The following is a 23,528-nucleotide window of genomic DNA, read 5'->3' as shown; positions in this document are numbered from 1 at the left end:
AAGTCAGCTGACTGGTATAGTAAATAATGAATGATATTAATGCTAATGTATTGTGGACTTTTACAGGACTGAGTCTTGCTTCAGAGAGTTTGAGGCATTCTGTATGAATTCTGAGTTACTGTTATCTGAATGTAACTATTGCTTTTGGTTTTCTTTTCCTGGGGAGGCAGAAGACTGGCTAGCCAGCAGGGTTATTTGATGCATTTTGTCTATCGGTGTAAGTGCTCAGGTTTCAGGAACATAATCCACGTGGCTTTGCAGTTACAACCCTGTGAAATAAGAGTGTAATTTAATGAGAGGATTGCTCTGCTTAACAATGAAGTGCTCCTCTCTCAGCTGTTGTACTGAGCTGCTGAAGCAAGAAAGTTCCACCCAATTGCTGTGTTTCACACTTTACCCTTGGAGAGTGAATATACACACTGTAAAGTTTGGGGCTCGATATCTTCTTTATGGTTTTCTACTTGTGGTAAATCACTGGTTGGAATAATTGTATTGTCACCTTGTGTCATATTTGCTCAGGTGTAATAGCATTGCCAGAAAGTCAGTCGCCTGTAAAATTGTGGTGCAAAGTTTTTAATGTTCTTTGGAAAGGTGGTGGTGGGGGTTGTTAGAGGATTTTTTCCTTTAAAAAAATGGAAGTGTTTTTTTTTCTCTCCTTTCTTCCCCCCCCCCCCCCTTTTTTTTTTTTTTTTCATATGAGCTTATTGGTTTACTGGTGTATGGGATTCTTTGATGATAACATCTTTCCAAGAAATGTTTATGCTGAAGAAGCATTTGCTCAGAAATACTTTCAAATCACATGAAATGAATGAAATTCAATCTGTTAAGATTAAAAATAAAATCAAGTGGCCATGTTAGAGTCTGGTCTTTACTTGCTGTACAGCTAAATTGTTGTAACAGTTAAAGGTATAAAGTGGGAATTGATTCCTTGTGTCCTGCAAGCTTTGGTTTAAGATGTCCAGTTCTGAGCTTCATTTCTGCTTTTTAAGTTGTATGTGTGTGTGTGTTGATTTTTTGTCTATGAACGTCCATTATCCCCAAGTACTATCCTTTTTTTTTAAAAAAAAAAAAAAAGGAAAAAACAAATTGTCATGAAGATTGGACTTGTGAAGGGCATTTGTGTAATTTAATGTTGATATTGAACTTGCAGGGCTGAGATGTGGTAACACTGACATTTGTAGCCAGTTTTTGCACCATTGGCTCTAAGTTCATGATTTTAAATATGTGTTTGGAGCTTCAGATTGGAAAACACCATCTGTGTCTGCAACTGTGGTTCCTGCTACTGCAGCCTTAATGCCTTACCATTGTTAGCATACTTACTAGGTCCCATCTGCATTTTTTTTATTCTTCTGTCACTGGTGCTCCCTTGGGTATCTGGAGCTCCTGACACTCAGGTCCTTCTCCTGATTTCCAGAGTAAATACAGTCTTTTTTTTCCCAGTATTTTTACTGTCTTTTTTTGATGCCTGTTTCACCTGACATTCATATTTTAACATGGTGATCAAGATGGTGTGTGGCATTCATTTTTATGCATAACCAGTGTTTTGGTTCAGTGATACCATTGCTTTCTTGTTCCTATTGCAAGTATGTCTATTCTGGATCCAAGTATCACATTTGCCAGTTTGCACCTGGATCACATTGATGGTTTATAATTGTGTGTAATTATCTAAAACACCTAGGTCGTCCTCCTGTGCAGTGTTCACTGGGAAGTGCACAGCATACCAGGAAACGTCTTGTACTTCCTGGGAACGTGATCTTGAGTTGTGCCTTACTGAATTTTGTCCTGTTGCTGTTCAGTTCTTCAGAACATCTAGTTATTTCTGTGTAATACCTATGTCCTCTCTTCCAGTATCTATATCTCCGCTGTATTATGTGTCATCAACCTATTTCTAATTCCAGCAACAGAGTTATTGGTTGAAACGCTTCATAAGATCAGTTCCAAGACTGATTTTTAAGACCTAATAATTACTTAAGTTTTCAGGACTTCTGCTGTTGTGTCCCCTTGAACCAGATGCTCACCTACCTATAAATTCCGCTGCTAGTTGCAGCTTAACTGATAGTTTCCCATGTGATGCTGCTGAATACTCTGCTAAAATCCAGATTAATGAGATCTACAGCATTTGGAGAATGTTATCTGATGAAGTAATCTCTTAGGTTAGTCTGTCACAAGCTACCTTGTGTTAAACCCATAATAAATTTGGTTAGATTTTCCACTGCTTTCAAGTCTCTAGAAGAAGATTTTAAGGGAAGCATACTTGGTCTCTATGCCACGGAAGTAAGTGTTATAGTCATGTAGAAAATTCTCTCTTACTTTAAACATGAATAACTTATTTCTTACTCTTTAATTGTATGCAGTATCCTAGTTAAAGAAAATGTCTTAGTAATGTTCAATCTTGTGTGCCTTTTATTTAAAAACTCTGGGTTTGGCTGTTTAATGGCCCCTAAAGTTTTTATTTCACTTTGATGATTTCCTCTTTTGTACCCTTGTGTATCTTACATGTTTTCTTTTTTTTTTTTGTCTTCTCCATTCACCCCCTTCCTCTCATACCATAGTAAATGTTAATGCCCTTACTAAAAATAAGATCAAAATTTTCCTTTGTTACTTAGATTATCTTTCCCAAAATACCCTTCTTGCTGCACAGGAACCCAAATTTTCTTTTTCTGATCTTTCCCTACATAGAGAGCCCAACAATCTTTTTAAAGCTATCAAACCCAGGAAAATACTGTGACTTTGAGATCTTCCTGAGATTCTGTTATACCAATTCTTACTGTGATTTTTTTTTTTTTCTTTTCTGAACCTCTTAATTGTTTCTGGTTTTAAGGTTTTTAAAAACCCGCATGTTTTCATTAAAAACTTTCTAATTTTAGTGAAAAAAATGTCAAATCTTTCTTCTTCAAAGTCTTTCTGTCCCTCTTCCTTCCTTGGAATACGGAGGGGTTTGACACCTTTGATTTGAAGATTACTAGGCCTCCTTCATATTCAGATAGCTGGGCTCCTCAATTCGGTTGATTTTTCTAGTTGGCTCACTTAATTTTTTTTTAAATTTTTTTTTTTTCAAAACAAGTGTGGATAACTCTTAATTACAAATCTGTTTTCTTTTGTTCTTCCATTTTGTTTAATCAGCTTATTGCCATTCAAATCCAGTTTCTGTGAGTGAACTCTCTCAAAATTGAGTATGAATTAACCTTATGTCTTCTACATACAAAGGTTATTCACTAAGTCAATCATGTATGAGAGTATACAGATTACACTGCTGTTAGTATTCTTTGCTGTTCATAGCTGGAAAATGAAATTTTTCTAATAGTGGCACAGTTTCTATATAGTTCTTACTCCTCTTAAGAACACTACAGCAATCTATGTATTGCTTCAGTGTTTATGGCATTACTGCAGTTGAATGCAGTTTGACTGGATTGGTTCTTCCCAGAGTGATTTTTATAAAAATGAATATTGAAGTTTAACATATGGTGCTCTCCTGGCTTTATGTCTCTCTCTCAGATGGAAAACCCTTTGAAGAATTTCTTCTCTGCTCATGGCTAGAGAAATAGTAAGATCAAGTTAGCTGGTTGCACCATGTTTTGTTATCCAGGTTCCTGGCATTTATATGTAATTATTCTCTACTAGCAGCTCTGTGCACCCCAAGAGAACCAATCACAGTTAATGGCAGAACTCTGCCCAAAATTAGGCCAGACATGGTAACAGCATTAATGTTACAACACTTGTTAACTGTGGCTAGTGCGCTTTGTTGTAATAAACTGAATAATCAGAGTGGTTATTTCATCTAGAGACCACAACAGATGCAGAAGTTGTTCACTTTGTCCTGATGGAGCAGAAGCGTTTCTCATAAAGGATTCCTTCAACTGCTGCTGAGGCTGTTTTCTGTTCCACCTGAAGAGAAGTTATTTAAGATTGTCTTTTCTCTATCACAGAGTGACCATAAATTGGATATACATCATACTGTTTTACAGGTACGATGAGGCAATGCCACAAAGATAGCAGACAATCAAACCTGAAGCTTGTCCTTTGTAATTATTCAGAACCTGATCTGAAGTCTATGGAAGACAGTATTTCTAAGATTCAAATCTTTGCTTTAGTGCTTCCAGGTGGCATGGTTTTACAACCGTGCTACTGTTGTGCTTGTAACTAATTGAGTGCATGCTGTCTCTCTATATGTATGTACGGACTCATGTAATGTGTGTGTATGTATGAATATGGTAACTACTGTCCTTTCTTCAGGGTATGAGCTTTAGCAGTCAAGTGTGTCTTTGTTCCAGCCCTTGTTTTTGTGGTGCCCCGTTTATTTTAATGTAAGTTCCACTTGCTGAGTAGACCTTCTCTTTCTCTGAGCAGTAGCCATCAGCTAAATTGCCAGCAAATTCGTGCACAGATAGATATTAACTGTTGGTTTGATGGAAAAATATCTGCAGGGTTTCAGTGCAGAAATCCATTCTAAAATCTAGGATTTTAAGCAGAAAACCTTTGTATCACAATATATAGAAGTAATTGTAAGCTCTATTAAAGCATGGAATATATCTTGAAATTTTATAGCAGTTTTTAATGTCTCACACCTTTTGTAAAGTGAAATTCCACTATGACTTTTTGTACTGAAATTGTTCAGTTTTCTGAATATCACTGCTGCTTTGTCTTTGAAGCTGTATAAGCTGATTCTACTTTTGATGTGACATTTGAGATGCTACAACACCTTTTGCATTTCCAAAAAACTACTATTGCTTGGTAGTACTCTTTTCCATCCCAGCATACTAGCACACATTAGATTATAAAATAGATAACTGTTATTATTTTTAAGCACACTGTCTTAGATCAAACATATGATGAAAGAGTAGAGGAGGATTGTGACAATCGAATCATTTGGAGATATAATTTCTGATGATTCAGTGGGACAAAAATGGTTTGTTACAGTTTGCTTCTGAATGTACTGGGGCCAAGATGCTTCTAGGTTGCAGAAGAATTTCGGTTCCTCAAGTGACTGTTCCTGATCTGGCCACAGTCTGCAGGTTGTGCACACTCGCTGAATCCCAGCCATGGAATTTGTAGAAGAGTTTGGCAGGGAGGAAGGTTTAGGGAGTGGTGGTTACTGGTTTTGCTACTCTTTAGTGTCATTGCAAAGTGCTTCCATGATTGTGAGCTGTGAAAGTGCATGATCAACCTGCTGCACTGATGGTCCTGGGAAAGCGCATTTTGATTTCAAGTTATCAGATCGTAAAAATTTGAGAAGGCAGTACTTCTACCTTGAGTATGGCCATAACCACAGCTCTCTCAGATCAGGGAACAGCCAAATAAAACAGCTGCTGTTTTACACAACAGGTCAGAAGCTGATGATGGGATACAGAGTTGTTCTTGGTCCATAAATTTATGGTCTTGGTTCATAAATAACCAACACTTAATTTTATTTTGGCAATGTACTTTCACACTGTATCCTTCCTTTAACAGTTTCATAATGAGTTTCCAGCATGCTTGATGCTTTGGGGACTCTATTTTAAAAGTTCTCTGCTCAACCTACTGAGCATTTGCTTTAGAAATACTATGTATTGAGAATAACACTATATTCACCACCACTTCTGTGTCTCAAGTTCAGTTTTCTGCATGCTTTGTTGTATCCTGAGCAGGGAGTGTAGTGCTGCGCCTTTGAAATAACTGTTAACCAGGTAAGCTCACTACACCATGCTGGTCTATGTTCTTTGTACATTGATTTAAAAACTGCTCAGGGCTGTTCTTGCTGAGTAGGCAGCGTGTTGGATAGCTTACCGTTCCTGGTCTGCCATCACAAAAATAGGTGAATTACAATACACCTGCCCTATCTCTGAAGTCATGAACCTCATAGGAAGTAAGCTAGACAAAATCTTCTTTGTTGCAGAAATACAGAAACAAATATGTAGTGAAGTGGCCACCAAGCTGTTGTTTGTGGTGGAGTTGACTATTCCTAAGGTGAGGTTTGAGTGTAGCTACTAGACATATCATGCAATGTTGAATTGATTCATCCTTGCCAGGGCATCAGTGCTTAGATATGTAAGATTGATCTGTCTTGAGCAAAACGTAACTGCTGCTACTTGCCTAAATTATGAATGTTGTAAAGCCTCGACAGGTGAGATGCTCTGTATAATACAGAGTATTATACACGCAAGGGTGTGTGTGAAAGATGATATGCTGATGGAGGGATTTGGTTGCTTTCTTTGACGGCCCTCTCTTTTTGAGATCTAGTGGAGTTAGTTCTAGCTTGATAGAAAGTGCCCTGCTGTACCTGCCTGGTGGAAGCAAGATGTGAATGGCCTAGTCTGTTTCTGCTGGACCTTAAGAGCTTTGTTTAATTTGTACTGCTGTGACTCTTCAGTCATATGCGGTGTCCAATTTGTTTTCTAAATAGCTAAGATGGGCATTGGTGTTGCTTCTGCAAGTGAATCTTTATGCTGCACATACTGTTTGAAATGCAGTCAAAGTCTAGTATACTTGCTTGTCCCAAGCGTACCTGTAAACAAGTAGAGAAGACATGCTTCTCTGTTAATTTTGACTCGTGTTCTTTGTCCCTGGATGGTTCTGATTTACTTGGATGTTGATCACACCATAGGCAATGCTTTCCTTAAAGGTAGGGAGCAGGGTAAGAAATTGTGACCCTGTAACTTAAAATTTAATAGCTTAAAATCTCCCAGATTTCCCAGCATCAGCTGGAATGTGGAGTCCACATTGCAATTTATGAGGCGTGGTGGACCATGGTTATTACTACAGTTGTTTCAGCTGATGAGTTGCACACTAGACATAGCACAAGGCTGCTGCTAGTGCTTACAGAGCTCTCCAGAGGAAAGATGATTGATTGATCCAAGGCCTAGTGCTGTTTTGGCTTTGGATCAACATCAGAGACCTAAGAATGCAACATGAACTATCCAGTGAGTGGACCTGTTGCTTATCTTTTGGTATAACTTCCTTCTTTTTCCCTACTCACATTGACTTAGCTCAATGCAAAACATTTCCATGTAGCATACATTAGAGATGTCTTTGTTCAGATAGCTTTAACCCCAGTAAAAAGCTGTTTTGCACCCTCTGTATTATATGAAACTGCCCTGTTTGTTTAAAAGTGTTTTTTAAGACCCACTGTTAAATAAACCCAGACAGAGTAGTGTTGTATTAACTGGCATGCTGTCTGCTTGGTATTTTTGCTGTTGTAAGTGCACTCTAAGTTGAGATTTGAACGGTGGGGTCTGTGAGTCTCCCTGCAAATGAATGTTTTGTTATCCAGCCTGTGCCTCGAATAGTTGCCACAGCCACTGTGTTACGCCTGCATCCTCCCCTAGGACAGCCTCTGCACCATGCCACAAGAAGAGTTAGAGGCCTTCAAAAGGCTTGTCTTGTTTTGTAATAGGAGCTGGGTCAGCTGTGGCAATTTCCAGGCACTGCACATATCTACACATACGGTGTCAGCGGGGGTTAATGAGGCCCCAGAGGTGCATGCTTGCTTGCTCTCAGGTGAACCCCTCCAGTTTCTGTCTTCCTCTCTGCTGCCCTAAAAATGGGAGAAAGCCCTCATACTCCTTTTTCCCCATGGTCTTTTCTCAGAAGGCTTATGAAGATGGTTGCCTCTCAACACACCCAAACTAGCACCTTGCTGTGAGCATGGGTATCAGCAGTGTCTCCTGGTACTTCTTATACTGAGGGACACTTGGAGCTGCTTGTTCTTCCCATCAAAGCCTCCCCTCCCCACAAGTCAAAAAGCTATTCTCCTTGGTAGGGGTGGTCACCCTCTTTAGACTGGGATGGCTCTTTGTCTTAGTAGGCATTGTGTCCCAGGCATGTTGTCAGCCTCTGTTTGCACCCCTCTTCAGCAGCAACATTATCTCTTTTAGGTGCTGGTCTGGCCTTGCTGAGGGCTTTACCCCTCTGGGTTGATCAGCAGCAGGTCCTTGATACTCATGTGGGATCACAGTGAGTCGTGGGCCCTGGCTTGGCTGTACCACCTGAAGTAGAGCCAATGGCAAACTTGTGTGCATTCAGCTCACTGGCACCGGAACTTCCCTGTGTGGGTGCAGAGTTTATAGTGTTTTCTGCAGGTTGCCTTCAGTTATCCCCTTGGGACTGCCTTCAGTACCCGTTGGCACAGCTTCTGCCCTAGATGCAGTCACGCCTCTCCCAGGCACCAGGTACCAGCACCTGAACAGGTTTCACAGCATTACCAGCCACGCTTTGGAGAGCACGGAATGCTTTCTGAGGGGCAGGTAGTGCCAGAGCCTCTGCCATGGCTTGCGCACGTACGTGGGTGTGAAGCTTGAGCAGCATTGGTAGCACAAGCAGATGTCTGACTCTTGCTTTGTGCAGTTTCAAGTGGCTCTTGGATCGGAAGTCAGACTCTTAGTTTCTTTCTTAGCACAAACATTTACATATAATCCCTGAAAAATGTGACTTGACTTCAGCAGACTTGCAAGAATGCACAATTAGTAAGTAGAAACAGTGCTGATGTAGTCTTTGGTTTCTAGTTTGCAGACATCTGAGGTGCCAGTAGATGTGTGCAGAAAATGAGACAAATCAGAGTGCCTGATGGGGAGAGTAAAGAAAGGTTTCTGTACTTACTATCTCACCACACAACCTACATGATTGTTATGAAGTGAACTGATGAGAGATACTACTTCTCTCACCATCGTTAATTAGGATGCAAGTGTTTTCTGAATGTGCCAGATGTTTGGCTTTCATTATCTGAAAGTTTCTTTCATTTCCAACCCTAGTGAAAGGGAAGCTTGAGCACGTCCACCAACAGAATTATAAACAGTTTCCTGTATGAACGAAGAAAGCAGCATACTTAATGAACTGCATCATGGTAATAGTAAGTCCAGCTAATGAATGCTTTCCCTGTTATTTTAAAGAGGTGGCTGAGTGACATTTTTCTGATTCTGGATCCCTGAATCCGTATGGATTATTTGTCTAAGATAGGCTTCCTTTTATTTGAATATTTGTAAGGAGTTTATTTAATACCCTATATTTTACAGTCAGACTTCTGAGTTATTCAGTATACTCTTATGTGCAAAGTTGACTAAGGTAAGGGTATGTCCTCTAAGGTGCTAGCATTTAAAACAAAAAATCTTTACCAACAGTTTTTTGCATTTATTCTGGAGAAATCCAGTGAGCATTTTTTCAAAGCACTATAATATCAACTCCAATAACATTTTTTTTTTAATATTACTTTGTGTAGAAGGAGGAGTTTCTGAACTATAGGTTGTAACCAGATAGTTAAGACTTGAATGTTCAGTAATGCTCTGGTAAAACCACTGTAGATTCTTGACTCCATGTAATGAGGCAGTGTTACCTATCAGAATATTCGCCAAATATTTTGCCATACTACTGGACTGTTTTGGATACATGTGCAGCTTTGTATTTCTAAGGATTGAATACATGTTTTTTGGAGCATTGAAAGGCACTTGGATACATGGTATATTGCTGTGCCAGGTGGAACAGGTTTCTTCTTTCCAGTAATAGAAGAGAACTTGTTTCACGTGGTATTGTTTGAAAATATTTTCTTCAGCCAGGCAAGCTGGATTTGGAGGGGGGATTTGTCTGCAGTTCTTTAGCATTTAATTCTTGCCATAACTGATCTGGGAGTGATCTTCACCGCAGCTCAAGTGTGATTCATTGGTTTTTCTGATGATTGGAGCTGAGAACCTACTGGAACTAGTTACAGCTAACAGGAAGACCTGTTAGAAGAAGAGTAGGTGGCCTCAGGGTTTAAATGCAAGATGCATCTTGTAACAGATGAACTTACAGGGCTGTCCTACGGTGGTCCTTCAAAATTATATTCTTCCAGTCTAGAGGTGAGCATATAGCTGAAGCCTCTTCCTGGTGCTAGAAGCAAGGAGATTATTGTGAGTTGTGCTAATTATTCACATGAGCTTTGTGAAGGGTGAGATCATCTGAGGTTAATTAATTAATGTGTGTTAGCTGAATGAGGTACGATGCATTTTCAACAGGAAGAGGGGATGGCACTTCAAATGATCTTTAAAAGCAGTTTTCTCCCCCATTTTGCCAGCTTTGTGTATGCTATGCTTGAGAGCTTTAAAAGCAGTTTTCTCCCCCATTTTGCCAGCTTTGTGTATGCTATGCTTGAGAGCTCTTCTGCCAGAAGCAGGGAAATGCACTGACATTTTTGTGTTAGCAGTGGTATATATTTTTGTGTTAGCAGAGGTATATAGGGAGTTGCCATCATCATGTTGGCATCTCCACCTGTGATTTCTTGCTGGGCTCTTCTACAACAGCAAAGGGCACTAGAAGGTGGCAGATCCACCTCTCTGAAAGCAAAGTCTAAGGAATCAGTATCCCCATTCGTTGCATGTTTTGGGAAAGACTGGGTGGAATTACTGCAGTGCTGCACCATTTCTCCCTAAATAACTGGAGAGAATTAAGAGTACCTTGAAATATAATGTAACAAAAGATGATGAGGCCTCCAGCAGTATGAATGTAGAAATCTTATCTGTGCCTGTCTCATAAGTCAGAGCTTCTGGAACTATTCTATGCAGAGTCCAAATCAGCTCCTCGGTACCTTGGACTAGGTTCATTAGGCAATATGACATTTTAATGCAGTCCAGTGTTTTTTCTTAACTTTGATCAGATTGGATGTGAAACAGTGGTTTGATGAAGATCCCTTTGTTCTGTAGGTGACATTGCAAGTACTGGACAGCCATACTGCATTTTCCATGGACTTGATATACTTGCTTTTCAGAAGGTCCTTAATTTCTATTAGTTATGATCTCAAATTAATTTTGTCAGGAAGCTGCAGCTTGAGAAAATGATCTGATATGTTTTTAGTTAATATTTTCTTGAAGAGAGCTGTGTAAATATTTGGATTGAACAAAAGGAGGAGAACATGAAGGGAAGGGCAATAGATATGAAAGGAATGGGAAGGTTATGCGAAGATATGTCATGTTGGAGGAGGAGGATACATAGGATGATCACAGGGAGAAAGAGAAGGAAAACTTGTGCATAAACACAAAACCAAACTGGCCCAGATGAATGCATTTTATTCTTCCAGAAGAATGTTGTAAGGAGAGCTGCACAGCGTTTGGCTCTGTGTGGCTGCTGGAAGCTAGATAGGAATTGCCCTAAAATGGGATGATTTTATTTCATAATCTGTTTGGAAAATTACAGAAAAAACATAGAGTTCTCACTGTGTTATGGAGCAATACATTATCCTTTTAATGGAATTTTTTGAAGGTGTTGACTGTGTTAATAAGCAAAATGGAAAGGAAGTTTAATGTTTACTGTCTAATATGTATAATACATGCTTAAGTATTTCCTCTTGTCTGTGGGTAACTGAAAGAGGGGTCTTTTTATGCTTAAAATGGTTTGAAATAAATCTGTGGTATTGACCTAAATCAGCTGATGTTGAGAAAACAATCTGATACGTTTTTAGTTAATATTTTAGAGTCCTCTAGTGCTTTCTAAGTGTTAACATCAAAATATTAGACACACAACTTCACAAACAAAGTAATTGTTTTGTAAAATATTCATTTTCCTTTATATACAACCTGGCTGAAGTAAGAAACAACCTATGTAAAACATTTGGGTTCACTCATGCCTTAAACAGAGCATAGTTTCTCCAGGGAATTAGGTACAACAACGAATGGCTTTATGATTTTTCTGTCTCTCTCTTGAAAAGTATGACATAGCCAGTGCTTTTTTTGACTGTTCAGTGCCATGTGAGCACTGCCTCTTACTCCGTCCTCCTAACAGATTCTTCATCTGGTGCTTGGACCTCTTGCCCTACTATCTCTTGAGAAGAATTTGGGAACTAGAGTGTTATTTGTATTTGGCGGAAGGAGAACTTTATTGCCAGTATTGGTTTTATGTCACAGTTGCAAGCAAGAAATTGGTCATATTTTTAAACAGGAGTTGGGGAAAGAGGAGGGTTGCATTCTGCATGTTGGTACTAATAAACCCTATAAAATTCCTGGGAAACTGTGTTTTTTGCAAAATATGGTTTACAGGGAGTAGTGTAACATCTGTTGCTCTCCAGAAGAGGATTTTTGGAGCAATTAATGCCATTTCTTAAAAAAAAAAATAGTCCCCTTTTTCTATGTTACTATAACATTGAAGTATTATTAAATAGATATAAATCCCTTGAAATACAACAAAATTATTTTTAGTGATATTGAGGTTTTGAGAATATGTAGGAATAAGTATAAGCTTACGGGAAAGGAAAAACCAATAAAGTTGTAATTTTATCTTAAATGCTGTACACTTGATATAAATTCCTGGATTACAGTTATTTAGTCCTATTCAGTGATCAATATTTTATAAAATAAATGTAGAAAAACTTTAGCAAGTTTTTGGCAGGACAACCAAATCTAAGAACAAACCTCCAGCTTTCTTTTCATAACAAGAATAGTAATAGTATTTCATAAGTAATTGTAGAGAAGGATTGCAGAGGGTTTTTTTTCAGATGTTTTGCATTAATGTGTTATTAGCATACTTTAATATTATTGATTTAAAACTACATCTTATAATATGTACCTTGAAAGGAAGTTTCTTCTGTGATAAGTACTCTTAATTCTTGCAAACTTGTTACAGCATATATTATACTTCAGGTATTTTAGGGTTTTGGGGAGGGGGAAAAGGTTGGGGTTTTCTGTTGTTGCTGTTTAAAGGATAGGTCTAGGATAAGTGAGTGGCCCCATGAGTGTTTCAAAGCTATTACGCTACTGCAAATCATTCCATTTACTGTGCTCAAGAGATAAGGCATTGCTCCCAAAGTAACCTTTTATTTCAGCAGCTATTGACATTTTGTCTAACACAGACAAGCAGACTGAAGGACTGTACTCATCCAGGGAAGATGTGACTGGATATGCCTTATTTTTTTAATGAGTCCTGTGCAATTGTTTTCAATGTCAATAAATTAAAAAGTTGCCAAGAAGTGAGTAACTACAGTTTGCTGACCCTAAAGTTTCATGGACTCTGGCCTTTCAATAGAAATAGTAATCCTTCACTTTGAAAATGCATGGGTTTTACATCTTTAAATGGCATGAGGCATGTGGTAATGGCTTCTGTGTACTAGCATACTGCCTTGCTCATCTAAACTCAGAGTAGCGCTAATGTAGTTCATGGTATGAGTCTTTCTGTTGCATCTCAGCACTTTTAATGTGTTACTTCTTTTTCTTTGGATTCTTAAGGTTTTTGAAATGGAACCAAATACTTTGCCTTTCAGAGCAATAGGAATGTTTCCTTGTTTATTGTTTCTGGAGTTTGGGTTAGGTGTATGAAGTTTCAGCTGGAAAGATAGTGTTTTGTAACATCTCCAATGTTTGTGTGGTGATTTCTTCAGAGATCTTTCCTGAGTGTTAAATAGCCTGAAGTCACATGTGTGGATATTTATAGGGGATGGTAGCAGCATGAAGTCCATAAAGTGTACAGACTGAAAGATTTTTACTGGTTTGTTTTTTTTGGGTTTTTTTTTTTTTTTTCAGAATTCTAATGAAAATAACACACATTCTCATGATGGCTTTAGTAGAATATGTACATACAATGCCATCCATGGCGGGCACATATGTGCTTACTTTTTCCTTTCTTTTTTCACTGCTTTCCTTATTCCAAAGCTGCTGAGGATGGGAATGCTCCTACAGGCAGCTCAAGGGAGGATCTGGCATTTGTATTTCTCAGAAAGTGGCTGGGGAAGATGAAAATATTTGAGGTGGTAGGAGCTGAGTCGAAACTGGAATTGGTTGGGGTGACAGCTAAGTGGATGGTTTTAATTTGTTGTTGTTCCCAAGTTGCTTGCTTGCTCCTTACTAAAATTAGCAAGACTTGCTGATGAATGAGATGCAGCATGGCAGTATCTTCTTGAACCAATAACCTTTAGCAACAAGTTATGCTTTCAGCCAGTTTGTACATGTGGGATGGGAGAAAAAGCGCTAGTTAGAAACAAGCGTTGGAAAAAGAAGAGGTTTTTAAATCTAAGGAAGATAAATCAGTGCTTTGCAAAAACACCTATTCAGACCAATCTTAAATACTTCAATGGTATCCATATGCTAAAAATGCACCTCCCATGGGCTGTTTAGCTTTGGTTAACTGGTGTTTCTCATTTGAAGAATGTTCCAATAGAGCATTCTTGTTTCTCTCTTTTTATAGAGAAGAGGAATGTGTACTTTCGCTGTAAATGACAAGCCTAATCAATCTGAGTATGCCATTTATCTAATTACAATCGGAGATTATTAGGTTTTTAGGTAATCCTTTAAATTACATCAGAAATCAGTTCGTCTTCCAGCTTGACGATTCCTTTCAAATAGAATTTTGTTTTCCTGCCTAGAAAAATGAGGTGTTTTGTAGTCTCCTATCCTGCTTTCAGATATTTCCATTGCCTTTTTATGCCCTGTAGCTGCTGAGAAACTTTGAGATACATACTTAAGGCAATATATTGTGTTCAACGCACTGTGTTCTGTATATACATGAAGTTGCAGAGTAAATCTTCTATATGGACGTTGCCAAGTGGCTTTGTGACTTACAGTGGAAGAAGTAAGTTGTTAAATCCTTGTTATATACCTGTTAGGCTTCTACAGCAATCTGTGAGAAGCTCATTTGGAAATGCTTCTTCTGTTTGATACATTTCTTTTGTTGTTTCCTGCTTTTGCATGAAAATTATTTTGGTGAACTTAACCTGCTTCTCCCCATCCTCTCCCTCAAGATGAGAATGAGAAGGGTACAGCATGGACCACAACACTGATGCCACCTACCACTTTATCTTTCTTTTCTCTCTCTTCCTTTTGCTCTGCACAGTCCAAATTCTTTCCCTGAGATGGTTTCATGCTCAAACAACAGCTATTGCTTCCTTTAAGGATTTCAGTGCTGTGTGCAGTTCATGCAATATACAGTAGGCTCCTATTTATAGCAAAGCTATTTTTCGTGGCTTGCTTTGAGTGCAAATTGCACTTCCAATTAAGCACTACAGATCTTCTATACCATCTACCTATGCGCTCTGTTCTGTCTCTAAAATCTGCTCTTGGTGGTTACTTTCCTACAGGCATACCTCTGGGTTTCTACATGAGAGTTGTCTACATGCATAGTAATTTAATGTTTAAATTCCAGCACAGAGGCTCCTTCCTTTGGTTACTTTAAACCATATTTACATTTAACACAATTAAAAAAAAAAAAATCCAAAAATGAGTGCTGCCATAAGTGCAGTATATCACAGTTGTTAATCACATACCCTGCCTGCAGTTGTGAATCCTCCCACTGGGTAAAAATGCACTCATCTTCACCCTAATTGAGATTAGTATTCAAATAGTACTGCAAGAAGCCATTGCTCCCCCTGCTCTGCACACCGGGTCACAAAAGTAAGCTCATTTTTCCTTGCATATTTCTTAGACATGGAGGTTTGCATTTAAAAGAAGAAAAAATAAAATAAACCTGGTAGCTGCTGTTGCTACAATGTTTTCTTTCTGAAATGAGAACGTTTGCACATATTCCAGATTTTTACCCAACCTAATGGTAACAAATTGAATGTTTTTATGTGTTTTGTTACTGGTTTAGTTTGGGCGCTTTTTTTGGCTTTTTGGTTTTTTGGGGGGTTTGAGGGGGTTTTTTTGCACTTTTGTTGGGCTTCTCTTGTCAGGTGGTGATGCTATGTATGAAACAGCTACTTCAGTAAATCTTGTTTTGTCAGTAATTTTTGTTGAAGATCTAGGGGCATGGAAGCATGTGTTTCTTGTTTTTGAGACCACTGATGAGTTAAGTACCTACTAATTTTGGACTGGATTTTCAAAGATCTCTTAATGAGGGGTGAACATACTATTAGGGATGGCTGCATATTCCCTGGGGTGTTTACAGTAGGTGATTTGTAGATTCTTGAATTCTGTTGTCCACAGGGTCCCTTTGTAGCTTGTCATTAGTACAAGATTTGAAAAACTGGGTAGGGGAGATAATCTCCCTTCCTGTTTCAGTCATTTCTAGCTGCAGTGCCCTGGGGGAGCCTCCCTGAGGTCACTCACTATTTTCTTTGCCTGGGGCTATTTTGGTTTGTAATTCTGTTTGTTTTCTGTGAAATAAAATTTGCAAAGGAAGGGGGTGGTTCCTGAAGATAGGTGGATCTTCAAGAGTCACTGGATGTTTTAGATGCATTCTGATGGTGCAGTGCTGAGCTTCAGGTGCTGCTCAGCTGTTTCTGGTTGATTATTGGAGTCCTTTCTGCAAAGTGCTTTGGAGCTGTAAGTGAATGTAAGTAAGTGGAGCATTGTAGTGCCATTAATTTCGCTCCTGATAATTGCCTTTTCAAAATACCATTTTTTTGACTGCATTCCCCTGTAATGACTGGTTCATGCCAATATAGATTGCACATCGTAATCCATAATTTTAGAGACTGTCAGTCATAATCACAAGATGTCACCTTCAGTTTTTGTTGACTGATCCAGCCCTAAGCCCTTGCTGATCATTGCCTAGGAGGTGGTGATACAGTTGCATATAGCTTTGGATTCTTTACAGGTATGCTAGGTTAATTGTAAGTTTATAAAAATTTACCATTTTGGTGGCTTTTTCAAGCTACAGTCATTTACCAGGTTGCTATTGTCTTGGACTTAGGCACTGATGTGGAACACTTGTCTGAAAACCTAGCTATGCTATGTGAATATCAGTGACCTCAACTTACCACTCTTTCTAGGAAGACTGTACAGGCAGTTTTAGTCTAAGCAATATTGCCCATGTCACTCTATAATCAGTTGTTCCGTGAATTAATTAAGGCTTAAACTTTCTCATTCTTGATATATTGCATTTAACAATCCCATTAAGTCTCAAAGGCTGGAAGGAAACAAATTGCAGGTTTTCAAGATTTATAGTTTTGGCATTTGCAGTCTGCAAACCCTACTTCCCATTTCTGGCAGAATTTTTAACCTCTGGGAAACTCTACAGTTCTAAGTCATGCACTGACAAGTTCAAAAGAGAACCCAGATTGCCTGGGGCTTCTGGTAAGGACTCTTTTTGGTGCTTTTCTCTGGTTTCCGAGCTCTTAAGGTCCACCAGCTCCTTCTAAGCTTTTCTAATTTTTGATTGCTCAGAAATGCCAATAAAGCAAATATATCAGCATTTTAATGGAAGTGTGAAAGTTCAGAATTCATTGCTTTTCAAAGATAGTCCCGATTCCTTTGAAAACCTCAGTAGCAGTTAGCTAAGAAAATTAGAACCTGCTGCATGGATATTATGTAGGCGTTTTTAGGAAATCCAGATAAAATTGCTTTGTTCATCCTTTCCACTGGAATAATTTTACTGAGCTTTACTGGAAGAAGCTACTGGACTTTACTGGCAGAATTCGTCTATAGAACTCTGGCAACATTTTCCAGCATGGATTAGGGTCAGAAATATACAAAAGAGCCGAACAGGCAATACTGAGGGGTGGAGCAAGGTGCGCGTGGGGTTATATAGTAAGTGTAGTTGAGAGCAAAGGTGAAAATCATTCCCTCAGCCTTTTGCCATAGAGTGTTTGAGAGTGGAATAGGAGCTCTACGCAAAGGTGTAACAAGGCTTCACTTAAATTCAAGCACTGTAAGATCTCAGACTTCATGTGGGAGTGAAGTGGCAGACAGGTGATGTGCTTATGAGTGGATTAATCTTGAAAATTTAACTGTTGCTATTTGTCATAGCGATTATCTTGTCTTCTTGATATACAATCAACAAGATTTTTAAAAGACTTTAGGGACAAGCCCCAGAGGGTGAATTTAAAGGTAAAGTTGCCCTCTGTGCCTTTTAATGCTGCTGAAGCAGCTTTAAAGTTTTGTTTTTCACAGGGAACTTTTTTTTTTTTGTGGGAGGGGTTGTTGATTTTTAAGGTGAAGTTCTAAACACTACTACCTTTATGTGAGTTGGAATTGCTCAGATTTATTTATTTATTTATAAAGGAAGAGTAAAATTTCTGGCTGCAGACTACTTTGAATGGAAGTATGCATTGTTTATTTTCTTTCTTGATCTCTCAAGATCTGTTGCATTATTTGTTATTCTAGCATTTAATACAGACTTTTGTATAGAAGTGTAAGGACAATATAACAGCCTAGCTTAATTTGCATTTGGAATTTATAAATGTTGCTTAAGAAACTGGTTGAGTAAAATAAAAGGAAACAGCAATTTTTTTTTCATCCTCTCTCCTCTGAACTTGAAATAGTATAGCACAAAGTAGTATGGATGCATCTTTTAATGAGCAGAATGAGATTGTTTCCAAACTTCTTTTTACTTCAATTGCAAGCACATTTTATTTATATTTTTAAAACTGGATTGCTGCAGGAGCAGTTAAACAATACCTTTTCTTCAGTTCGTGATGTGCCTCTCGTGTAGCTGCTGTAAAATTTAGGTACCAGAGCACGTTTGGGGATGTGACTTTACAGAGTGCTTGGACAATGTAGAAAAATTAGGTGATAAAATGGGTCTCTGACTACTGCCTTTTCTGCTTACAGTTTAATTAATAATAATAATAATAATAAAGTCAAACCACTGCATCCTATGAAAAGTATTTTCTCTAGTCTTTGTTGGTATTTGATTTAGGGTTTTCCCCCCATGTTTGAGGAAGTATATGCAGCTTTGATGGTTCTTATACGTTGAAAATAGCTGGGACATGCCTATTTGGGATTGGTGAAACTTTCCTCTCCCAGTGCTTCCTGAAGGGCTAGAGGAGCCTTCTGGTCATCAAGCTTCATCCCTGTATAGGCAAGGACTGTGGAGACTGGCCTTGGTGAAAACAACAGTGTATGCAAGTTTTATGGACATTTCTAGTTGTATTTTACATATTGGTGAAGGGAATTCCAGAGATTATCAGGGTCTCATTTGATTACAAATTGAATCAATAGCAGAGACCTTGCTGACTTGCAATGACTGTTTTCTTTGTGTGCACACACACGTATGTATTAAGCACAGAGCACATAGGTGTGTACGCAGAGGGCCAGGTCTTGGTTGTGCTACCACTAGTCTAATTGTATGTGTATAACCTCCTTTGACCTCACAGTGTTGCCAGGTGTGTAAGTAGCTGCTTTCAAAGATTTTCAGGCGTGAAGGGTTCAGGAATTACAGTGGCATTAATTAAGTTACTTGAGTTCCTTGAATTGTACTTACATTGAAGGTGATGAGACCTAAAAAAGGGCAGGAAAGAGTCTCTCCTCAGGCGGTTGTCCTGGTGCCCTCCGCTTGTGAGGTGGTGGCTGGCGAAGCAAAAAAAAATAAAGTGTGTTTGCGACTGAAGTAGAAAGAAGTTTAGAAACAATCTCATTCTGCTCTATAAAACACCTACCCATACTGCTGTGAAGTCTGTGCTACACTATTTCAAGTTCAGAGGAGAGAGATGCCACCACTGAGGCGGTGGGTGTAACATGCAAGAAGATACAATTCAGCTGACAGCACAGTACCTCCACCCGGTTTTTCTTAAGCTTTGAAACTGTCCCGTTTTGAACAAGTGACATAGAGCCTGATGGGGGTGAGGAGGAGTGGTGAGAAAAAGGTACATTTTAAATGGCTGTGTTAGGTTTGGATGTTTCCCTCAGCCTTCAGCTCCTCACAGGTTCCCGCCAATAGCCGGTGTTAAAGCCTTTTGCGTGCGAGAAAGGACCGCTGGCGGTCTGCAGGTGCCCCGGTGGTAACACCAGTGCCGTGACGGTGTTTGTGAGCGCTTAGGCTGCGCTGGGGTGATGCGAGTGTGCGGGGTCGTGGCCGGCCCTGGCCGGCGTCTGTTCCGCTTCTGCGGCTCGGGCGGCGGCACCTCAGAGACCCTTACAGGCGTCAGGGGAGCGGCCGGTAGGCGGCGGGCGGGGAGGCGGCAGTGGCGCCTTCCGTCCTGCGTGAGGTCGAGCGCGGCGGCAAAAAGGGCGGGAAGGAGTCGCTCCTCAGGTGGTTGTCCCGGTGGGGTGCTGGCTGGCGAGTTCCTCATCCTTCGCTTGGTGGCGGAGTTGGTTTTTTTTTTCGTGCGTGTTGGGTTGTGGGGTTTTTTTGGTTTGTTTGTTTTGTTTTTGTTGTTGTTTTTCTTCTCTCTTTCCTTTACCTGATAAAACATCTTTATTCGACCTTGAGTTCTCTTACTCTCGTACTTTACGTTTTGCCCCCTCCTGCTGTGTGTGAAGTAAGACAAGCTGGAGAGGCACTGACTGCTAGTTAATTCCTTGTCTTCTTAACTAGACCTGATACCAGTATGAAATGTGGTAAGTTACTAGTTTCTGTATTAAACCCTTCTTAGGGCTTTTAATTTTTGTATCTGAGATAGTGATTAACTGAATGTATTTTAAGTCTTAGAAATGCCAGACTCTTCAGAAATGAAACAGTGCACGCCTCTGCAACCTGCATGTGTGTAAATTCTTCAAAAGTATGGCAATGTAATTCAGCAGCATGGTTGTGAAGTTATCTCAAATAACACTGTAGGAGACTGTTAGAAACGTAGGTTTATTAAAGGCGAGAGTTGCAAGAATTTGTGTAGATAATTATATGAGTCTTTGATAATATATGCATGAACTTGCATCAAAATGTTCCTGTAAGTAGTTTTCAAACCTGCAACTATCAATACGACTAACAAGATGACAAATAACAGAAAATGGTTGTATATATATATGTGTGTGTATATTTATATACACTTTGTCTAAAATTCTGCATTATGTTCTGAAGGAAGCGTGATCCATTCAGTATAACATACGCATATATAAGTTTGTAAAGTTACCACAATGTTGTAGTAGAAGCACAGGACAATGCCTCTAAGCAGAGTGAGTGATGCAGTGTTTTTTTGCAGCTCAGTCTGAGACCTGTGGAAGTGCCGTGTCTGGGAAGGTTGTGGGAAGCTGAAGTTGGGCTGGGTTTGTGCGTGAATACTTTCTTTTGAAAGTGAAAAAATACTTGACTACTTTTGCATTGTAGTCTCCTGGCTTTTTGTTGTGTACCAAATGGTTGAGTTGTGTCCTAAGCAGACTCTCAACACAGTCTTGAGTATTTTATACACCTGGTTTTATCTTCAGATATAAATGTTAGCCTAAAGCTGCTGTGCATATTAAAAAAAAAAAACACTGATAAATTAATGAAGATTTAATATTCTTGCGAGTAGAGTTTTATTTTGCTCTTGTGGGCCTTGAGAGTGTGCGTATGTTCACCCTTATTTCTCCAAACAATAACTGTGTTCATACTTGAAAATTTTCTTGCATAAATTATTGCTTTGTTGTTGCCAAACTTTTAGTCGTATTAATAAGAAAACAGTTCTGAAAAGGACATGAAATTTGTTGAGCTGATTTATTTGTTCTCATCTTTTAGATTGTATTTTAAGATCTTGTCTTCCACTTACCACATTTTTTTTGTTTGCCTTTTGCTTAATATTTTTGCATTAGCATCAATATTGTCAAAGTCAGCAGATAGGCAGCTTGATGTATTTAACCCTTGCCTTCAAGTAGTTGGAGTTTTCACCATGTTAGCTTCCTTGTGTACTGTTCTTTAACTATACAAACCTCAGACCCTTGATGGTCCTTTCCTTATGAGCATTTTTTAAGTTTATTGTAATGCAGCAGCTGGGTCGAGTGATACTAATATCAACATACTCTTACATGAACTCCAATGGTTGTCTTTCGTCCATCCTGGAGACAAGGCAGGGTGCGGTTTGTGGCTGCAGAACTTCAGTGGAGCTCAAATGCTGCCTTTTCATAGAGGTAAGGAGGCACCCTTAGCTGAAGAGCTGCTGTGTAGATCATTGCCTTAACAGGTGTGCACACTTGGCTGCTGTGTTTCTTCAGTGACCTTTCTCATTGCCTAATATTTCCCCAGGTGTCTGTGGCTTTAGAACTGCAGGGCACCACGGTTCCCAAAGAGCTGGAAACTGGCTGCGCTAGACCTGTGTTGAAGCAAGAGTGGGAAAGCAAGAGCGTAGGTCTTATCACATCAGCTCCAGGCAAAGAGGACAGACTGATGAAGGTGGGGAGGTGCTCAGTTCATGATTGGTTTAATTTTTTTCTCTTTTGTGGAAAAGGCATTGCTGGCTCTTGGTCATTAGACTTCTTTGTTTCCAGTCCAGATGGCTATTTCTCCATTTCTCCAAAGGGAATACAGGCAGCTCTAACAAATAGCACTTCTACTTCCTCTGTGTGGAGGGCCTCGAAATTGTGGTACTTTTAAATACCTGGTGTTCCTTGGGCATGCCCAGGACTCTGCTGTGTATGAGAGTCTTCCTGTAAATAGATTGAGATTTCATGCTACTGCTCTTCTGTCAGATTTCTCTGAAGCCAAGAGCAGCTTTAGGGCCTTACAAGTGCTGCTTTCAAGCACAGTTTTTGCAGGATGTTTTGGAGACTGCTAGTCTGCTCTTTTCAGTCAGAGTCTGTAGGCTGTACAGGTTGGTCTGAAGTGTCAACATTTGGGAGCTTAAATGCTGGACAAACTTGGGAATACTACTGCACATATCCGTCATGGTTTTGGGGAAGATTAGTAATCAACAAGAGCAGGAAAGCTTAGGGTGGTGGCTGTTCACAGGGTACTTCTGGTGACTAGAAGGGGAAGACTTGCATCTTCCTTCATTGTCTACAGTGTGACATGCTTTGCTGTTGGGAATTGCTCTTTAGTTTGGGTGGACATTACTGGCCCTTAGAGCTGGAGGGCCTGTGTATTCGTGTCCATGCCAGAATTTTCTGAGCTGTCTACTTCAGTATTAGCATATCTGCAGCAACACAGGTTCAGTTACTAATGCTTCAATTTGTTTCGCTTATAATATTTGTTACTCTTGGGTACCTCTGCAACTTAAGATTTCTCCACCAAATACTTGCCACTGATTTGGAAATGTAGTGTTAAATATGTCTACTTTGGTTTATGACAAAAAATCTGCATTGAAGTACTGTTCTCTAATGAGATAAATTGGGACTTGTATAAAGCTGTAAACAAAACATGAAAACCAGAAGTGTATAGGCTAGGCACGTGTATGGATTCACCCTTCCCCTTCCAGCATTCTCACAAAAACCTAATCATTGTCTTTGAGAAGTAACATAACATAATTTGCCTTTAAAAAAAAAAAAAGTTTCTTCAAATACTCTGTTACTTTAATCAGTGGGTTGGTTTTTTTGGTTTTAGTGAGAATAACATGTTGTGGAAAGGAATACCCATATAGTAGTTGTCTTTGGTTTTATCTTGCACAAACCTAATTGAATCTGCTAATTCAAATCTCCTGCAACTAGGCTAAAGTAATACTAGTTACACTGCAAGCTGTACAGCAGTGCCAGCTAGGATTTGTTGTTTGGATCCTCTTTCCTGTGAAAATAAGGTACTGCTCTAGAAAAGGCAGAACTAAAATACTATTTGCTGTTGTTGGTTTTTTGGTTGTGGGGTTTTTTTTATTATTAGTATTATTTATTTTTTACTATTATTCAGCTTATATCTGTGTGTGGGTTTTTAACACATTTTTAATAATGCCCTTTTTCAAATACCACCTTGTAGCTGCAATATCACATCTAAGAATGCTGAAAACCAGTGTTTCTGCTTATCTGGTTTTAAGTAGGTTCCATGTTCAGTCAGAAATATTTAGGAAGTGTGCGAAGGTGAAGGTACAAATAATTCTATTTCCTAAGGCTGTAGTA

General features: G+C 39.2%; 1 protein-coding gene across 7 annotated transcripts in view; it reads left to right on the top strand.

Annotated features, from left to right (window-relative positions):
* Positions 1–23,528, top strand: part of PCDH15 (protocadherin related 15) — a 443,471-nt gene that overhangs the window by 8,393 nt on the left and 411,550 nt on the right. The window lies entirely within an intron of this gene.

This window comes from Falco cherrug, chromosome 9, assembly GCF_023634085.1.
Source record: "Falco cherrug isolate bFalChe1 chromosome 9, bFalChe1.pri, whole genome shotgun sequence".
Taxonomy (NCBI): domain Eukaryota; kingdom Metazoa; phylum Chordata; class Aves; order Falconiformes; family Falconidae; genus Falco; species Falco cherrug.
The sequence above is the reverse complement of the archived record's forward strand: the minus strand, read 5'-3'. Positions and strand labels throughout refer to the sequence as shown.